Source organism: Molossus molossus, unplaced genomic scaffold (genome assembly GCF_014108415.1).
Source record: "Molossus molossus isolate mMolMol1 unplaced genomic scaffold, mMolMol1.p scaffold_m16_p_6, whole genome shotgun sequence".
Classification (NCBI taxonomy): domain Eukaryota; kingdom Metazoa; phylum Chordata; class Mammalia; order Chiroptera; family Molossidae; genus Molossus; species Molossus molossus.
The window spans coordinates 38,755,462-38,774,800 of record NW_023425399.1 but is presented as its reverse complement, the minus strand read 5'-3'; the positions used below and the strand labels follow the sequence as shown (position 1 = coordinate 38,774,800).

At 38.7% G+C, this 19,339-nt stretch overlaps 1 protein-coding gene across 1 annotated transcript in view; it reads right to left on the bottom strand.

Moving 5' to 3' along the window:
- The window catches only part of MACROD2 (mono-ADP ribosylhydrolase 2), a 2,341,201-nt gene that overhangs the window by 741,585 nt on the left and 1,580,277 nt on the right, over positions 1-19,339 (bottom strand). The window lies entirely within an intron of this gene.

Sequence of the window (19,339 nt, the reverse complement as noted above, 5' to 3'; positions counted from 1 at the left end):
GGTTGAAGCCTCAATCCCCAGTAGGGGGCATGCAGGAGGCAGTATGGATGTTTCTCCCTCAGAAGTTTCTATCTTTCTCTCCCTTTATCTCTATCAAAATACCCAATAAAAACATATTTAAAAATATACAAATTAGAGAGGAGTCAGAGTCATTCCTATAATGTATGTTATGCTCACTCATATTCCGCTGCGTCTTTTAAATGAAGTAGAGGTGAGTTTTGGAGTTCATGCCCCAGGAATTTCATGGGAGTAGACTGAAAACACAAACATAACCCTCCTTGTGCTTGAAGTAGAGAAAGAAAGAGGTTTGAAAACTCCTACACAGAGCCATCAAATGAAAGCTAGAAGATACCACACTGTTCTCAACAAGCAAGTCCACTTTAACCTCTTTCATGGTGACCTTCCAGTTCATGATTGTGAGACTTGCCTCAAGGGATCGGTGGGAGGATTCAGGGGAGTAAGTAACGTAGAGCATTGTGTCTGACATGTAGTAATATCTCCATTAATGCTGATTCCTATTGTGGGCACCATGATGCCCATCAGACTCCACTTCAAGGGGGGATTTGTTGCCCTAGAGTAGAGAGCTTCCTATCCTTGGCACTATTGATATTTTGGATCTGATAATTCTTTGCTGTTGGTGACTGTCTTGTTCATTTTGAGATATTTAGCAGCATCTTTACACTATCCACTTGATGCCAATAGCTTGTCCCACCCATGACAATCAAACAGATTTCCAGACATTGTTAAATATCCCATAAGGGGTAAAATCACCTTGATTAAGAACAACTGCCCCCTTATTCATGGTCTAGACCCCAGCAGTGCTGTCAGAGATTGCCTTTTCAAATATTGCCTGAGATGTAAAGAGTCATATCACTGAAGTTCATGCCCCTCCCCAAGATAGTCCATATCCAGTAACTAATGAGGAGTATAGAGGCCTTGGCTCATCTTGGTTCAATTCAGTGCAACATAGATGGACCTACCAGCTTCCCTCTGGCCATTTTTTCTTCTTTCCCATCTCTTCTTCAGGTATTGATCCCAAGGGCACACCTTGATAAACATCCTGAACCCTAAACTCTGTCTCTGAATCTGCTTTTGGGGGAAGTAACTTGAGTTAACTCTGTTCTGCTTCCCTTTTTGGTTCAGTCATATGAGTGGTTCTCCTATCAGTTCTAGCAGAAGAGAGAACCTACTGAACAGTAAATGGCAACTTTCATCTGCCTCAGCTCCCAGCTCTGTCTTGGAACCAATCATGCAAGTTAATCATTAAGTCTAAATGTACCAAATGCATGTCTGTTTTAACAAGGGCAAATAGCTTCATCTGAAAAAGACACCTTTGCCTTGAATGTGAAGGCAAACAGACATGTAATGTAGGGTAACTTTGGTAGCTTTGGCATTAATTCAAACAAAAAGGCAATGATAATGCAGAGATGGAAATACAATATTATGGAAAATTATTTCATGTAAAACATCACATTTTTGCATATAATTCTTCCAAACTAAATCTCCTCCATTAATCACTTGTTATTACTCATGAGACAAAGAGACAAAGAGAGAAAAGTTGAGGAGAAAAAAGAGAGCAACGGAGCTCAACTATGACACATAGTCTGTGCTCTTTCTCATAATAGATTTCTGATGGAGCCACCAAAAGTGAGTAGCATGGGATTTCTTTGTTTCAAAACTGTATTTAACATAGCCACCTCCCAAAAAGTCCTCTCCTGTGGAAGAATGATAGATTGTACCAAAACTCAGGCCAATTAGCCTGGTTTATTTTAAGTGCCCATAACTTAGTCACCTGTAGAACTTGGGGAATGACATCACCAATCTAATTTATAGGCTCCAGATTCTCCTTCTAGCAAGGCTAAGGAGCAAGAAGACTCTGAGCTAATCAGGTCTGAGCATAGCCATCAGAAACTGCCTCATAGCACTTGACTTTTATCCAGCCCCAAATCAGCATGCATTTGCTCTCTTGGCAAGGAGGGCAGGAGAATAATTATTCGACTTGAAGAGTGAGAGAGAATTTTCCTTCGTAATATTATAGATTGAGAAGATATTCCTTATTCCAGGATGTGCATTCAAAGTAGATTTGTTAAAATACAAATCCTTAAGGCTGTGCACTGTGTCTGCCGTCCTCTTTCATGTCTGTCTCTGCTTAACCCATTTCAGTAATTTGACAGCAAGAAAGGAAATATCCCTCTGCCTTCTTTGTCTTAACCCTAAAAATATCTCAAAAACAAGGCAATCCAACATCATAACCTTCAGTTGCTTTTGCTTCACCCTTGCTTCTTGGTTCATACATTCCTGCAAAGTGGGAATTTTTTCCTCTCCTCTTAATGTATGGTCATTGTCATCTACCTATTGCCTGTGCAGCAGACTTGTGATCTGAGTAGAACTGACTCCACCCTCAGCTTCAGAGGAAGGTGTTGCTTGACCTAAGTAAGCAGCACACATTCTTCTCAGCCACAAGAACAGAGAGATGGAGAATACTGACATCACTAAGCTATTGTAAACTAACTGTAAAGTGCTCCCAACTTCTAGAATCTCTCCATTGCTAAGCCAAAACTTTTTATTGTTTAGTCAGTGTTAGTGAGATTTTCCATTATTTTCAAGCAAAAGAGTGCTATGTATATATCTTTTATTGAAGTGCTTTTTATTATGTGTCACATTTCACCAAATTGAAGAAGCTATTGATTGCTAAAAAAAATTATTATTTTGTTGAAGTTTCTGGGCCACAAAGAAAAAGGAAGCTCTTTAGTTAAATATAACAAGTGTCTTCTCATCCTTTAGGGTTTTTAGGGTGTACTTATTAAAACTGCTATTTTGGATTTATTTAGATAATTTTTTAAGTCACAACTTGCCCTAGAATGGAGACAAAAAGAAGATAAATTGGTTAAATTTTCCTAAAAATCCCTTACATCCAGAGTCCAATACTTCTGAATCACTTTTCAAAATAGAATAATTGATATAAGTTCTCCAGAGTTGTGTCCTAGTGTTCTCAAGAAAGGTGCCGTGGCTCAGCGGTTAGAGCATCGGCCTGTGGTCCCAAGAGACCAGGGTTTGATTCCCGCTAAGGGCATGTACCTTGGTTGCAGTTTGTCTCTGGCTCTGGTTGGGTCATGCGGGTGGCAGCCACTCGATGTGTCCTTTTCACGTCGATGTTTCTCTCTCTCTCGCTCTCCCTCCCTCCCACTCTATCTGAATAAAAAATGGAAAAATGTCCTCGGGTGAGGATAAAAAAAAAAAAAAAGGTTTTTTTTTAAAAAAAGAAAGGTGCTGTTGATCCAATCTTTCATGAGTGCTTTACTGTTGACTCAACTTTTCTTCCACACCTCTAACATAACACTCTGTCTAAAGTTTTGAAGCTGGCTTCTTCTTCATTGCCAAAAAAGTTTTTCAGACAGCATCCAAGACACACACCTCCTCTTCAAATGGCCCATAATTGGCTAATTGGTTGGTTGAAAGTCAAAAGGATCAATTTACCAGGAATGACAACCAGTGAAACCTCATCACAACTATGCTTGACTGTGAAACATCCCAGTTTATAAGAGGCATCCAGCTTCAAAAGAAGTTAGAATGTGAGAAAATGTGCATCAGTAAAATTCAGGGTACCATTCTTTGTCTTCAGATGTTAGGCTGTCAGCACAGTGGGTTGTGCCATAGTCCCGTTATCCACAATGCAGAATAGTCGAATATTTCTCTAACTGTGACATACCTAACTCTAAGAGCATGCAAGAGACTGAGGTGGCAAACAGATGGGCATTGCTCATTTCAATGTAATATATACATATTATTTTTATATACTCCATTGTTTTCCCCAAGTCTTTACTCTTGCTTCTCCTACACCCTTTGCTATGTGATACTGCAGTTCCTCCACTAAGGAGGGATGCATTTTCCTTGACCCACTCATAATATATATGACTTGGTTTGGACAATGGGATAATAGTAGATATGGCATTCAGGCTGTACTTTTGCATACAACTATAAGTTATTATAATACAATAATAATACTGACAAACTGCTCACCCTTCTCCCAATTTTTTTCAATGTAAAAATCTCTTCAACAGTAGAAAAGAGCTAATAATTCTACCACATACACACACACACACCACATGGATCAATAAAACAAAAGGATACGATCGCCTTAACAAATTACACTGAAAAATGCAAATACTAACAGTGCATGTCTCATTCCCAAAGATAAATAACCTGAAGGTCAAGGTCAATAAAAGAAGACTGTGGATGAGTTCACATAGAAATGGCCAATGAAGTGTTTGGAGTGCACTGTGCAAGCTCACCCAGGCACTATAATTATAAGCAATCACTTTGTTTTTGTTTTCTTCATTATACCTTGGAAATAGCTGTCATAAAGTCATTTATTGCCAGCTGCTTTTATGTTTATAACCACAACTCCAAGAGCATAAAACAAACTATTACATTGCCATGAATAGGAGCAGTCCTCTTCCAAACTTTATATTTTCCAAGAAGACAGATGGATTAGTTCCAAGGTGAATTTATTAGATGCAAAATGCCAGACCCAGCAAAGGGAGACACTTGCCCCTGCTGTAGCTTGCTGATGCGACTGGTAGGAATGTTTTACTGTAAACTATACATATGTGGAAATGAGAACAGGTTACCATAAACCTGCTAAACCCAAAAAATCTGTATTCTCTTCCAAAATGTCTACATCTGTAAACTCAATTTACACAGAAGCAAAGGAAGAAGCAAGGGTTAAAAAAACAAACAAATACACAAAAAATTTATTATATCACAGCAAACTATTTGTACAATACAAAAGCTCCTACTGAAACAAAATGTGCCTAAAATGATGTCTTTCAATAACCTTAATCACCTCCAATTTTGTAAGCATCACTTTCCCATCTTTCTAGGACTTAAGTATGTGTATTACATACATTTTGCATCTCTGGCACTAAGAACCAGGGAGCATGAAGGGATGCCCTTAGGTGACCTTTTCCTGTGCAGAACCTGGGAAAATGGAGATAGAAGTCAATCATTTCAGATCCCCTGAGAAGTAAATTATGCACTTGCCACTGAGAGGGTCACATCTCATGGCCATTGCCAAGGCCTATCTGTGGTTACAGGACTGAAATGACAAGGAGGATCCCTGTAGACAGAGCACTGCCTAAAAGAGCACAGGGCTTCGGGTTGATCCCTGGAGGACTACAGCCCTTGGAGCTTTCCCCAGCATGGCTGTAAAGAACACTGCCATTGTCCCATCCTTCATCATTCCCATGTGACCCTGCGCATGGTGTGCCTGCCACACAGCTCTGTCAGAACTGCCCTTGGCTTGCTGGAGCCTGCTTTGCAGGTGTACTGAGAGAGCAAGGAGTCCAGGAATCAAATCCCAGGGCAGCTTTTAACCAATGAGGATGGACAGGATGTGGAAGGTGTCAATACTCAGGAATCCTTGCCCTGGTGGGGACAATGCTGAAAGGTGATCTTCACCCTCTGGTGAGGATCACCACTGGCTTTTGCTGTCCTCTGGGACTTGGCCTGATATCCACCCTTACCTTCCAGTCTCAGGTCCTCACATTTCACCTACGTTTTTTCCCTGGGATATTCTTAATAAATTCCAAATCCTCATCTCAGATCAGCCTTTGGAGAATTAATCTAGACATTTGTTATTGTTGTTAACCTTGATGTGGCTGGCAGTAGAACTTTTAAAATAAAGTAAATTTAGGGTGAAACTCAGAGGAAAGAGACAACATAATCATTTCTAATTAGTATTGGTAAAAGGGATTTTTAAGAAAAGCAAGTATATCCTCATAAAGCTACAACAAGGAAGAAAAAACATCCTCAAGACCACGAGAAATTTGAGCAACCAAATTTGTGGACACCAATGAGGAGTCGCCAAGGAAGTACGGCTGGGAGGAAATTCAGACAGTGACTACATAGAGAGGAGGTGGTGGTCCGGGACTTTGAATCTTCCATACTGAGTGCAAGGCCCCACAGATAATGTATGCCCTGTGAAAGTTTGCTAAACAAATCCAAGCAGGGGTTGCCATCTACTCATGGTTTTGAGTCAATGCCTGGCTTTCTTTTCTTTAAAAAAAATTTTTTATAGATTTTTAGAGAGAAGAATGCAGAAGGAGAGATAAAAACATCAATGAGAGAGAACATCGATTGGCTGCCTCCTGCATGCCCCTCAATGGGGATCTCGCCCACAACCTGGACTTGTACATGGACCCGGAATCAAACTAGCAACCTCTCGGTATATGGGTCGATGCTCAACCACTGAGCCACACTGGCCAGGCTAGTCTCTGGCTTTCTTAATAATGATTTGTATCTCATAGCTCTCTTAATTAGAAAGTTGAAGGTCTGACTTCCAGAGAAAACATTTACAAAAACCACCAACAACAAATAACCACAAAACAAGAAACACAGATGGTCTCATAGAGGAGCAGCTTAAAAGGCTTGCCACTTCTGGGTGGTGAGGTATATTTCTAAGTCTGTAAGTAGGGCACTGTGGTACGATAATTCAACATTTCTTAGCTAATCGGTGTCTCAAAGGTTCTTGCAAGCCTCACTAATGATCTGCTAACAAACTGGACAGCTTGTAGAAAGAAGAGAGATAATATACATTTGATAATATTTACTGAAAGACCATGGAAACCCACAGGACACCAGCGTGTCCAGAAGCTTCAGCTCTCAGGTTCACCTCCTCTTGTGGCTTAAGAAAACAAATAGAAATAAAGATAACACCTAATAAATTCCAAAGCTTGCAGGATATTTTCACATGGGTATTGTTGTCTCTCAGAAAAAAAAACACAACACTGAGAGGAGGCTTTATTATTACCGTCCCCAGATGGAGTGAGTAATCTCCCAAAATCACACAGTGGCTAAGAGGGAAAGCTCATACAGAAGCCCTGATCTTCCAGCTCAAAATTCTAATCACTTCTCACTGCAGAATAGAGTAAATGAGGTCAAGGGAGAAGGAGAGTGCTGAAGAGAGAAGGAGAATCCACCTCGAGTATCCCAGTCCTTGAGAAAGGGCTGGTTAGAGAGGACAATTCCTTTCCAGCATAACACAACATAAAACCCTTCTAGGCACCAGCCACTGATGAAAAAAGTATCCATTTTGCCATCAAACACTGCTGTACCAGATCATTGTAGTCCAGGCTGCATCTTCTTCATATCCAGCATCGACTCTTATCTGGGATGAGCTGAGTCTGTCCTTTTCTGTGCTTACTAATCTGTCACAGACCATATAATTGCAGAGGGAGCAGATTGCTAGATTACCAGCACATGTAGGTTTTATGCCTGTGGATTTTTTGACACGTCTGTTTCATCTCTTAAAATGTCAGCATGTTCTTTCCACAAATTGGGCAATTCCATTTTAACCCCTCTATAATTTCATGGTATGAAGTTGAAGACATTACATAGAAAAAGGAATGGGTGTCCACGTGAATATAGCCACTTCTTAAGTCAATTATATTTGCAAACACCTGACTCCATTTCATATTTATGGGAGTTAGCTGAGACTCTCTTGACAGTTGCTTGGGGCCTAAACTATAGTGTGATTCATAAAGAATAAGGACTTTAAATAAAATGAGTTGTGATTATGTGGCTCGAGTCAATATATAAATATAATAAATTCTTCTTTCCTTGGTCATGAAGGAAAACATTAGTCAAGTCTAATGTACACTGTATATCTAGTAAATAAATTAATTAGGGGATAATGACTAAGAAAGAGGTGTCTAAAGGACACACCCATAAGAATGACTAAATAGGCCCTGGTGAGTTTGGCTCAGTGGTAGAGCGTTGACCTGTGGTCTAGAGAGACCAGGGTTCGGTTCCCGCTAAGGGCATGTACCTCAGTTGCAGTTTGTCCCCAGCCCTGGTTGGGTCATGCAGGTGGCAGCCACTCGATGTGTACCTTTCATGTCGATGTTTCTCTCTCTCTCTCTCTTCCTCCTGCTCTATCTGAACAAAAAAATGAAAAAAAAATGTCCTTGGGTGAGGATTAAAAAAAAAAAAAAAAAAAAAAGAATGACTAAATAAAGAAAAGCAAGGAAGAAAAAGGAAAGCGATCATAGTCATATTTCCCAAGTTTGAGGATTACTACTCATGGCCTCAAAATGTCTGTGCTCTGTGGACCGTCAATCACCGTGGAGAATTTTACTAACAAGAGTCTATTATGGAAATGAGCAAAAAGAACAAGATGAGAGCAACCAGTCTGCAAGGAGATGTCTGACATCTCAGATCCCAAGAGGTAAGTTATTTGTACACTTTTTCCAGTGATCACAGCATTAACCCAACTAGAATTATCCAAGAACCACAATGAGGAGAGCAGGCAGCTTGTCTTTCGCTGTCCATACAGAAAGTCCTTATTTAATGTCATAGATAGGCTCTTTGAGCAAAATGATGTATAAAAAGCCCAGCTAGTGTGGCTCAGTGCACCAAGAGGTCACCAGTTCCATTCCTGGTCAGGCCACATGCCCATGTTGTGGGCCAGATATCTAGTGGGGGGCATGCAGGAGGTGGCCAACTGATGTTCTCGCTCATCAATGTTTCTATCTTTCTCTCCTTCTCCCTTCCTCTCTCTCTCTAAAATCAATAAAGAAAAAAAATTATGTATAAGAAAATCATGTCCCTATGGTATAAGAAATACAGTAAGATATTTGGTATAAACTAGAGTTAAGCTCTACAGCATCTCATCAACATTATAATAAAACAACATTAAACATAATAACATTATTCAAGGACCTGTTGGATGCACCAAAGATTGTTGTTGGTTCCTGCACTGGGAGATGAACAAATCAAGTTTTGCAGAATGTTACACACCTGTGATTCACTGAAAAAGTAGTAAAGACTTAGTGTGTGCACTAAGTTGTCATTATTGTTAGAGACGCAATGAGGAGGTCACACATGCATGGATGGATGGATAGAGAGATAAAGAATGGTAAGATGGAAGGGTGGATGAATAGATGAATAGGTAAATAGACCGATTCTTAATTTAAAAATAGATGCTTTTACCACTAGCTCTGGTAGATTTTGACTTCATAAAAATTAAATTTCACAAAGTAAAGTTCAGATTTAATTTTTAACCACAATATCATAGTTGCATTTCAACAAGCTCCCAGATAATACCAATGCTGCTGATCTTAGGACTATCCTCTGAGTGGGAAGAGTTTAGAACATTACTCACTGAACTTTCACACTAATCCCTCTGCTCCTGTTGACCATTGTATCAGTAAAGCTTATTGTGGTGCAAACAACAGGCAACTTAACTCCAAGTAGCACTCAAATTAAAATAAATTATAACATTTTTAATTAAAAATAATCCAATGATGTGTGTAACTTTAGATAAGACTTGATCTATCTACTCAATGATGTCTCTAATTACTATCCCAAGTAACTACTTGACTTATGGTAATTGCCTGGTATGAACCACATATTGTATACATATGCAGAAGTTATGAACATGCTACCTGATGAAGAAGATGTCAAGTAATATGTCAGGTGCTTTTTTCTTTTTTCTTTTGCTAATACAAAAGCTGAGGTGTCCTCTTATGTCAAAATTGCAAGTGGATTTTTCCTTAGGTTGAAATGAAGTCCCTATGTAATGATTTCTGAGAACTATTATGTTCTAAAGACTATGATTCAGTGATCTGAAAAACTTCCAAGAACTTGGTCATAATTCAAAGGCAGAGACTATTGAGACTATAAAAAACCCACAAATATATGAATTCTTGCATCTTGCCTTTAGACTAAAACATAAATGACCAGTTAATTTATAATTTAAAAAAAAATTTTTTTTTTTTGATTTTAGAGAGTGAGGAAGGGAGAAAGAGATAGATAGAAACATCGATGAGAGAGAACATCAATTGGCTGCCTTCTGCATGCCCCCCACTGGGGATTTGGCCCACAACCTGGGCATGTGCCCTGACTGAGAATTGAACCAGTGACTTTTAGGTGCATAGGTCAATGCTCAATCACTAGGCCACACCAGCCGGGCCAGTTAATTTATAATTTTTAAATATCTATTAAATATTCTCAGAACTCTGCCCTGGCCGGTTTGGCTCAGCAGTTAGAGTGTCGGCCTGCAGTCCAGAGACCAGGGTTCGGTTCCCGCTAAGGGCATGTACCTCGGTTGCAGTTTGTCCCCGGCCCTGGTTGGTCGTGCGGGTGGCAGCCACTCGGTGTGTCTCTTTCACATCGATGTTTCTCTCTCCCTCTCTCTCCCTCTCTCTTCCTCTCTCTCCCTCCCACTCTATCTGTGCAAAAAATGGAAAAATGTCCTCGGGTGAGGATAAAAAAATAAATAAATAAATAAATAAATATTCTCAGAACTCTCAATCCAACATTTTTTTTTTATTATTGATTTTTTAGAAAGAGATAGAAATATTGATGTGAGAGAGAAACATCGATTGGCTGCCTCCTGTATGCCTGCCACTGGGAATTGAACCTTCAACCTGGGCATATGCCCTGACCAGGAATTAAACTGGGACATCTCAGTCTATGGACTGATGCTCAATCCACAGAGTCACACCGGCCAGGTTCAACCCAATATTTAATAACTCTTCCTAATCACATATCCATGTTTTCCCTTGTGCTTTCCTCTCCCTCCACTCTTTCCTTGTTGTGGTTTGGTAACATGGGCTTATCCCCAATGTGGCACATAGGACCATGCTCATAGGACTAGGGTTCCTAATCAACAACTTCAGAAAAGTTAGTAAGGAGAAGAAAAGAGAAGAGTTTTTCTTTATTCTGTTTTCTTAAGGTATGGTGTATTTGATTTCCCTTAGTCTGGTACCTCCAGTTTTTCTACTCAGAATTCTGAAGTGCCTGAAATCTCAACCCTCATTTTCATTCACCTTTAATGTGGAGCAAAACTTGGAAAGAAACAAAAGTCTCATATTTCTATAAGAAATGTCATGACATTTTGCATTCTACAGTGAGTGCACAAGCTTGCAAGATTATGTTGATGTGATGGTGAGTCTGCTACCATATCTAGGAATTGAAATGATAGAAGAAAAATGCAAATATGTTCAAATGAAATCAAGGAATTATGGATCTTTATTCTATTTTTCTCCTTTTGAATGCTAATATACAGTACTTTCTAGTTACTTATGGTAAAGAATGTTTTTGGAAAAAATTTAGTAATGCTGATATGAATATCTTCAGGTACATTTTATTAGGGAGAGTTTTAAGTATGCAATGACTCACTTATGATATTTTATCTTTAATAAATGGGTCATTTATAGAGATAAGAAATGTATTTGTAGAAAATGAACATAGAGTTATATTTGGATTTTAATTACACAGGCTAGAACCACTGACATAGTCATTAGACATAATAATTTCCAAGCTTTTCAGAAGAACACATTGATCAAAGGGGCTCTCACTGGGGCTATTTTCTGGCTTTAAGAGGCCTGAAATTTTACACTGAGGCTTCACAATAATTTAAATGGTGCTATGTCTGTGCTAAGATCTGAGAGAACTATTAACTTCCAGGTGGGAAACACAGCCTGGGTCTACACAGGTCCTGCAACTATGGAAAATCAATGCAAGAATCTGGATAAATCAATCAAAATGAAAATTACTTTAGACAAAGTTCCTCTTTACCCTACACTGTGCTGATGCTTTGTTTTTTTTAGCCCATATGCTTAGATGTTTTAGTTACTACATTATGACAAATTGAAAAGATATGACATGGTTAAAAGGCAACACAAAAATTGTATTAAATAACTCTATAAGCCCTGGCCAGTTTGGCTCAGCGGTTAGAGCGTCGGCCTGCGGTCCGGAGACACCCGGGTTCGGTTCCCGCTAAGGGCACGTACTTCGGTTGCAGTTTGTCCCCGGCCCTGGTTGGTCGTGCGGGTGGCGGCCACTCGATGTGTCCCTTCACGTCGATGTTTCTCACTCTCTCTCCCTTCCTCTCTCTCCCTCCCACTCTATCTGTACAAAAAGTGGAAAAAATATCCTCGGGTGAGGATAAAAAAAAAATAATATGTAACACGTGTGCAAAATTAAATCTCCTTGAACAGCTTAACCTCTGCTCTGCAGGTTGTCATTTGTCTCATTAACACAAAATTATAGTGTGTTTTGATACTTCAACTAGTAGCAACAACTATTATTATTATTATTATTATTATTATTATTTTTATCCTCACCAGAGGACATTTTTCCATTTTTTGTTCAGGTAGAGTGGGAGGGAGAGAGAGGAACAGAGAGAGAGAGAGAGAAACATCGATGCGAAAGGAACACATCGAGTGGCTGCCACCCGCACAACCGACCAGGGCCAGGGACAAACTGCAACCGAGGTACGTGCCCTTAGTGGGAACCGAACCCGGGTCTCTCAGGACCGCAGGCCGAGGCTCTAACCGCTGAGCCAAACCGGCCAGGGCAGAACAACTAATATTATTTACAGGTTTTTTCCTTTAGGAGTTGCACCTTTGGGAAAACAATGAGAAATAAATTACCGTTGACTTCATACTGAACTTTTTAAGCGTTCGTTGGCACTCCCTAAAGTAGCAAGAATTAGGAACAAAGGAGGAGCCGGAGAGGAGAGTGTTGGGAGGTGCTGAGGCCATAAGCAGCCACAGGTGCATCAAAAGGCATAGTCATATTCACAGCAACAACAGGAGCAGGGCCACTTCCAACCCTAGTCCCATGGTGCCATGCAGCCCCAGAATTAACCCCTCTGGATGTATCCTCTTTTGTAGGTCAGAGAATAAAGGACTAGCTTTTAAGAAAACATTGGTATTTCCCATTAGGTCATATTTTTCTCAAAGCTCCATACAGAGTTTAAAATCTCAATAGTAGTCAAAGCATAAAATCACAATATTTAGATATAGTGTAAAGGGCTAACAAAGTAATTTGCAGATAGTTCTAATACTCACTAATTAGGCTAAATGTCATTGTGAGGTTGAAGGAAATGATTTTTTTTTCATAAGATTTATTCAAATCACTTCATTTATAGTTTTAGCTTATGCTTGCAAGGACCAATGAGAACATTTAATAAAACATCCATCCATGGCAGGATGCAGTCTTTCACAGTTTACCTGAGAAGGGAATGAGATGAGGGGATATGTAAGAAGATTTTCAAAATATAATTTTTTTTATCTTTAGACCAAAGCATTTTTGATGTACAGAAAGCCATTTAACAAAGTAAAAGCAGCAACAGTATATGAGAAGAATATTAAGATTCTCTTTATTAAAACTCTAGACTAACCACCATAGGAAATTTCAAATTCATAAAATATTTTTGCCAAAAAAGAAAAAATCACAATTTCTAAAGGATTCTTTCTTAGAATATTGACTAGACGGTCTCTAGCGTGTACACACACACACACACACACACACACACAGAATGGAGCTGAATTTAAAACCAAATCACAATTAGTTAATATGAAGTACCCTAAATAATATGGTAATCACTCTCCAGAGACAGTTACATCAACATATCAACTATAATTATCAAATAACAGAAGGTTAGTTAATATGCAAATAAGATATTGGAAATAAATCTTCATTGGTGAAATAAGAGGCGATCAAGATATGTAGCTGGAAGACAAACTGTATGAGCACCATCAGCTCTGCATGAAAGATTGTGTAAGAATCTAGAGATTCTGGTCTGGCTGGTGTGGCTCAGCGGTTGAGTGTCAACCCAAGCACCAAGAGGTTTGATTTCTGGTGAGGGCACATGCTCAGGTTGTGGGCCCAAATCCCAGTAGGGGGCAAGCAGGAGGCAGGCAATCAATGTTCTCTCTCATTGATGTTTCTATCTCTCCTTCTCACTTCCTCTCTTTGTAAAATTCAATAAAGGAAAAAAAAAAATTAAAAGACAAAGAATCTAGAGATTCTGGCAAGCTGAGCCACCTAAGACCTTTAGAGCCAAGCCAAGATCATAACTCTGTCTAAAGTTTCAATCACACATTAAATTGAAAACTCCATGGCCTCACCCACTTAGAAGACTGGCTGCTCAAAATAAACTATTTAAAATATCGTTGGCATGCCCCGGCCGGTTTGGCTCAGCGGTTAGAGCGTCAGCCTGTGGCCCAGAGAGACCCAGGTTCAGTTCCCACTAAGGGGGTATACCTCAGTTGCAGTTTGTCCCTGGCCCTGGTTTGTCGTGCAGGTGGCAGCCACTTGATGTGTCCCTTTCACACCGATGTCTCTCTCACTCTCTCTCTCACTCTCTCTCTTCCTCTCTCTCCCTCCCACTCTATCTGAACAACAACAACAAAAAAGTGGAAAAATGTCCTCGGGTGAGGATAAAAAAATTAAAATAAAATAAAATATTGTTGGCATGCCTGCAGGTAGTGAGGAACCACTAAGTTTACAGGATAAGACTGAATGACTATTTTTATGACTGCTTGCTAATGGTTGTTTGTATATGTAACAAAATTCAGCATGAGAAGAGCCTGTATAATAATAGAGTTGATATGACTGTGAGAAGTCAGTTGAAAATATTTACCTCTTTCATGCCTGCCAGAGGCTAATAATATTTGACAAATGGCCATACAATTGCTAGAAGTTGTGGGCAGAAACATAGGAACAAAGGCAGAGTATGGTGGTAGAGAGACTGACTCCGGGGCAGGCTTGAGATAGCCAACATTCTCCAAATACAAACCCTAAGAGAGACATGACTGTCCCTTCCATCTAATTACAAAATATACTCTCAGCTCAACAATCAATGCTATCATACAGTATATTTCTTCTTGTCATGATCTGTTTGATGGTGGCTGGTACTAGAAAGCAAGAGATATCCAACAGTTCTACTGAAGGGGAGTGGGTAGAGAGAGTCTCTGGTTTGGTTGAAATTTTTTCTTCCATTACATTCATTCATTTCTGTTGGCTAAGAATTTTTCTTGCTAACAAGTATCTTTATTATTTCCTAATTTTGTTTACTTTCTATTTTAAAACTTCAGAGAGATTAAACAGAAAGAAAACATTATAAAATAAAATAAAAATAAAAAAAAGATGAGAGGAAAAAGGAGGAACAGACCCAGACCAAGACAGAAAACAAGTGGCCCAGATGTTAATAGGCAATTTAATACCCCAGGTTCTGAGGATGCTCCTGGGTTTGTTTCCTTAGTTCAATCAGTCTTGGTTTTAACTATAATTTGTTGTGTAACACATGCTGTTGATGTTTCATCCATGCACTTTGAATCTTATCCATCCTATGCCCACCAGTGTCTTCTCATCCCAAGCCCCTGTGATTCTCTGGCTGTGAGTGGATGACTTAAGTGATGGATGTGAGGTGGGAAATTCTGAGACATGTTCCTGTCATTCTTTCATGCAATCTCATGGGATTGAGCTCTCGTTGCCCACAGCAGTTACCTGTTCAGTACTGCACCTGTGTTGGCTTGCTGCCATTTCCATTGTTACTTCCACATTCCACAATCCCTGGGCCCTAGCATCACTTGTAAAATCAACTTTTTTTTTTCAATGTTTAGGCTTTTTGTTTATTTATTTAATGGAGTGTTTGATCATGTACACCTTTCTTGTTTTATCTCTTTCCCCTCCCGTTCTTTACTTTGATTATATTGATCCACTTTTAAGGCTTTGAATCCTCATCTTTTACATCCAGACATTTGCAGTGCTGTTCCTTCTGCTGATAATACACTTCCCACTTTGCTTAGCTAATACATGTTTTTCAAGCCTATGTTTAGCTTTTCTTTTTTTTTGGAAATTTTCCCAAACTGGATTAGTTGTCCCTCCAATGTGCTTCATAGGTAGCATTTTGTACTTACTCCTGGTAGAACTCAGTCTGCTATATTTTATTTTATTTTATTTATTTTTAATTGGAAATATTTATTTTCATTTTTTTCTTTATTTTATTTTTTCTTTATTTATTTTTATTTTTGTTACAGATGTTTCTCCTTTTTTACCCCATTGACACCCTCCTCCCCATCCCCGGCTTTGTTGTCCATGTCTATTGGTTACGTATACATGCATATAAGTTCTGTGGTTTATCTCTTCCCACCCCCACCACCCCCTCTTCTGAGGGTTGTAAGTCTGTACCCCACTTCAGTGTTTCTGGGTCTACCCTATTCCTCAGACTGTTATATACATTATATTCTATATATAATTGAGATCATGTGGTATTTGTCTTTTTCTGCTTGGCTTGTTTCACTTAGGATAATACTTTCCAGATCCCTCCATATCGTCTCAAAGGATAAGAGATCTTTCTTTCTTACAGCTGCATAGTACTCCATTGTGTATATGTACCACTGCTTTTTTATCCATTCGTCTACTGATTGACACTTGGGCTGTTTCCAGATCTTAGCTATTGTAAATACTGCTGCTATGAACATAGTGGTACATATATTCTTTCTGATTGGTGTTTCAGGCTTCTTAGGCTATATTCCTAGAAGTGGATCACTGGGTCAAATGGAAGTTCAATTTTTAATTTTTTTTGAGGTAGCACCATATTGCTTTCCATAATGGCTGCACCAGTCTGTGTTCCCACCAGCAGTGCATTAGAGTCCTCTTTTCTTCACACCCTCGCCAACACTTGTTTGATAATTTGTTGATGGTGGCCATTCTGACAGGTGTGAGGTGATACCTCATTGTTGTTTTAATTTGCATGTCTCTGATGATTAGTGATGTTGAGCATTTCTTCATATGTCTCTTGGTCATTTGTATGTCCTGTTTGGAGAGGTGTCTATTCAGCTCCTCTGCCCATTTTTTAATTGGGTTCTTTGTCTTCCTTTTGTTGAGTTGTATGAGTACTCTATATATTTTGGAAATTAACCCCTTATCTGATGTATCATTGGCAATGATGTTCTCCCATACAGTGGGATGCCTTTCCATTTTGATGGTTGAGTCTTTTGCTGTGCAGAAGCTTTTGAGTTTGATGTAGTCCCATGTGTTCATTTTTTCCTTTGTTTCTGTTGCCTTAGGTGATATATCAGTGAAAATTCTGCTGCGTATGATGTCCGAAATTTTGTTGCCTACATTTTCTTCTAGAATTTCTATGGATTCACGGATCACCTTTAAGTCTTTTATCAATTTTAAGTTTATTTTTGTGTGTGGTATAAGTTGATGGACTAGTTTCTTTTCTTTTCTTTTCTTTTTTTTTGCATGTAGCTGTCCATTTTCCCAACACCGTTTATTAAAGAGGCTGCCTTTACTCCACTGTATGCTCTTGCCACCTTTATCAAATATTAATTGAGCATATTGCCTTGGGTCCATTTCTGGGTTCTCTATTCTGTTCCACTGGCCTATATGCCACTACTTGTGCCAGTAACAGTCTGTTTTAATTACAGTGGCTTTGTAGTATAACCTTATATCTGGTATTGTGATCCCACCTACTTTGTCCTTCTTTTTCAAAATTGTTGTGGCTATTTAAGGTCTTTTTGGGTTCCATAAGAACTTTTGAATTATTTGTTCTAGTTCTGTGAAGTATTTTGTTGGTATTTTGATGGGGATTGCATTGAATCTATAGATTGCTTTGGGTAGTATGGACATTTTAATGATTTCAATTTCTCCAATCCATGAACAAGGTATGTGCTTCCACTTTTTTATCTTTCTCTATTTCTTTTTTCAATGTCCTGTGGTTTTCTGAAAATAGGTCCTTTACTTCTTTGGTTAAATTTATTTCTAGGTATCTTAATTTTTTTGCCAAAATGGTAAATGGGATTGTTTCTTCAGTTTCTCTTTCTGTGAGTTTATCATTGGTGTATAAGAATGCCATCAATTTCTTGACGTTAATTTTGTATCGTGCTACTTTGACAAATTCATTCATTAAGTCTAGTAGATTTTTGATGAAGTCTTTAGGGTTCTCTCTGTATAATATCATGTCATCTGCAAATAATGACAGTTTCACTTCCTCCTTTCCAATTTGGATCCCTTTTATTTTTTCTTCATGTCTGATTGCTGAGGCTAAGACTTCCAATACAATGTTAAATAAAGAGTGGCGAAAGTGGACATCCCTGTCTTGTTCCTGTTCTTAAATATTTTTAGTTTTTGTCCATTGAGCATGATGTAGGTCTTTCATATGTGGCCTTTATTAGGTTGAGATATGATCCCTCTATTCCCACATTGCTGAGAGTTTTTATCAGAAATGGATGCTGGATTTTGTCGAAGGCTTTTTTGCGTCTATTGATATGATCATGTGGTTTCTATTCTTCATTTTGTTTATGTGGTATATCACATTTATTGATTTGCAAATATTGTACTAGCCTTGCATCCCTGGGATGAATCCCACTTGGTCATGGGGAATAATTTTTTTGATGTATTGCTGGATCCGATTTGCTAATATTTTGTTCAGAATTTTAATGTCTATGTTCATCAGGGATATCGGCCTGTAGTTTTCTTTCTTCGTAGTGTCTTTTTCTGGTTTTGGGATTAGAATTATGCTGGCCTCGTAAAACATGTTTGGAAGTCTTCCTCCTTCTTGAATTTTTTGAAATAGTTTGAGGAGAATGGGTATTAGTTCTTTTTGGAATGTTCGGTAAAACTCTCCCATGAAGCCATCTGGGCCTGGGCTTTTGTTTGCTGAGAGATTTTGATTACCTCTTCAATTTCCATAGTTGTTATGGTCTGTTCAAGTTTTCTATCTCTTCCTGGTCCAGTTTTGGGAGACTACGTGTTTTTAGAAATTCGTCTATTTCGCTTAGATTGTCGAATTTGTTGCCATATAATTGTTTATAGTAGTTGTTAACGATCTTTTGTATTTCCGCAGTGTTGGTTGTTACTTCTCCTCTTTCATTACTCATTATGTGCATTTGGGTTCTCTCTCTTTGTTTCTTTGTGAGTCTAGCTAAGGGTCCATCAATCTTGTTTATCTTTTCAAAGTATCAGCTCTTTGTTTCATTGATCCTTTGAATTGTTTTTTTGGTCTATATGTCCTTTATTTCTGCTCTGATCTTTACTATTTTCTTCCTTCTACTTGCTCTGGGGTTTTCTTTTTGTTTGCTTTCTAATTCTAAGTTGTGAGGTTAGACAGTCAATTAGAAATTTTTCTTGTTTCTTGAGGTAGGCCTGTAGTGCTATGAACTTCCCTATAAGAATTGCTTTTGCTGCATCTCACAGATTTTGTGTTGTTGTGTCTTCATTTTCATTGGTTTCCAGGAAGTTTTTAATTTCTTCCTAGATCTCCTTGGTAACTCATTCATTGTTTAATAACATGCTACTTAGCCTCCATGTGTTCAAATGCCTTTGCATGTTTTTGTTGCAATTGATTTCTAGATTCATGCCATTGTGATCTGAGAAGATGCTTGATATGATTTCAATCTTCTTGAACTTGTAGAGATTTAGTTTGTGTCCTATCATGTGGTCTATCTTTGAGAATGTCCCGTGTGCACTTGAGAAGAATGTGAATTCTGTAGTTTTGGGGTGTAATTCTCTGTAGATATCTATTAAATCCATT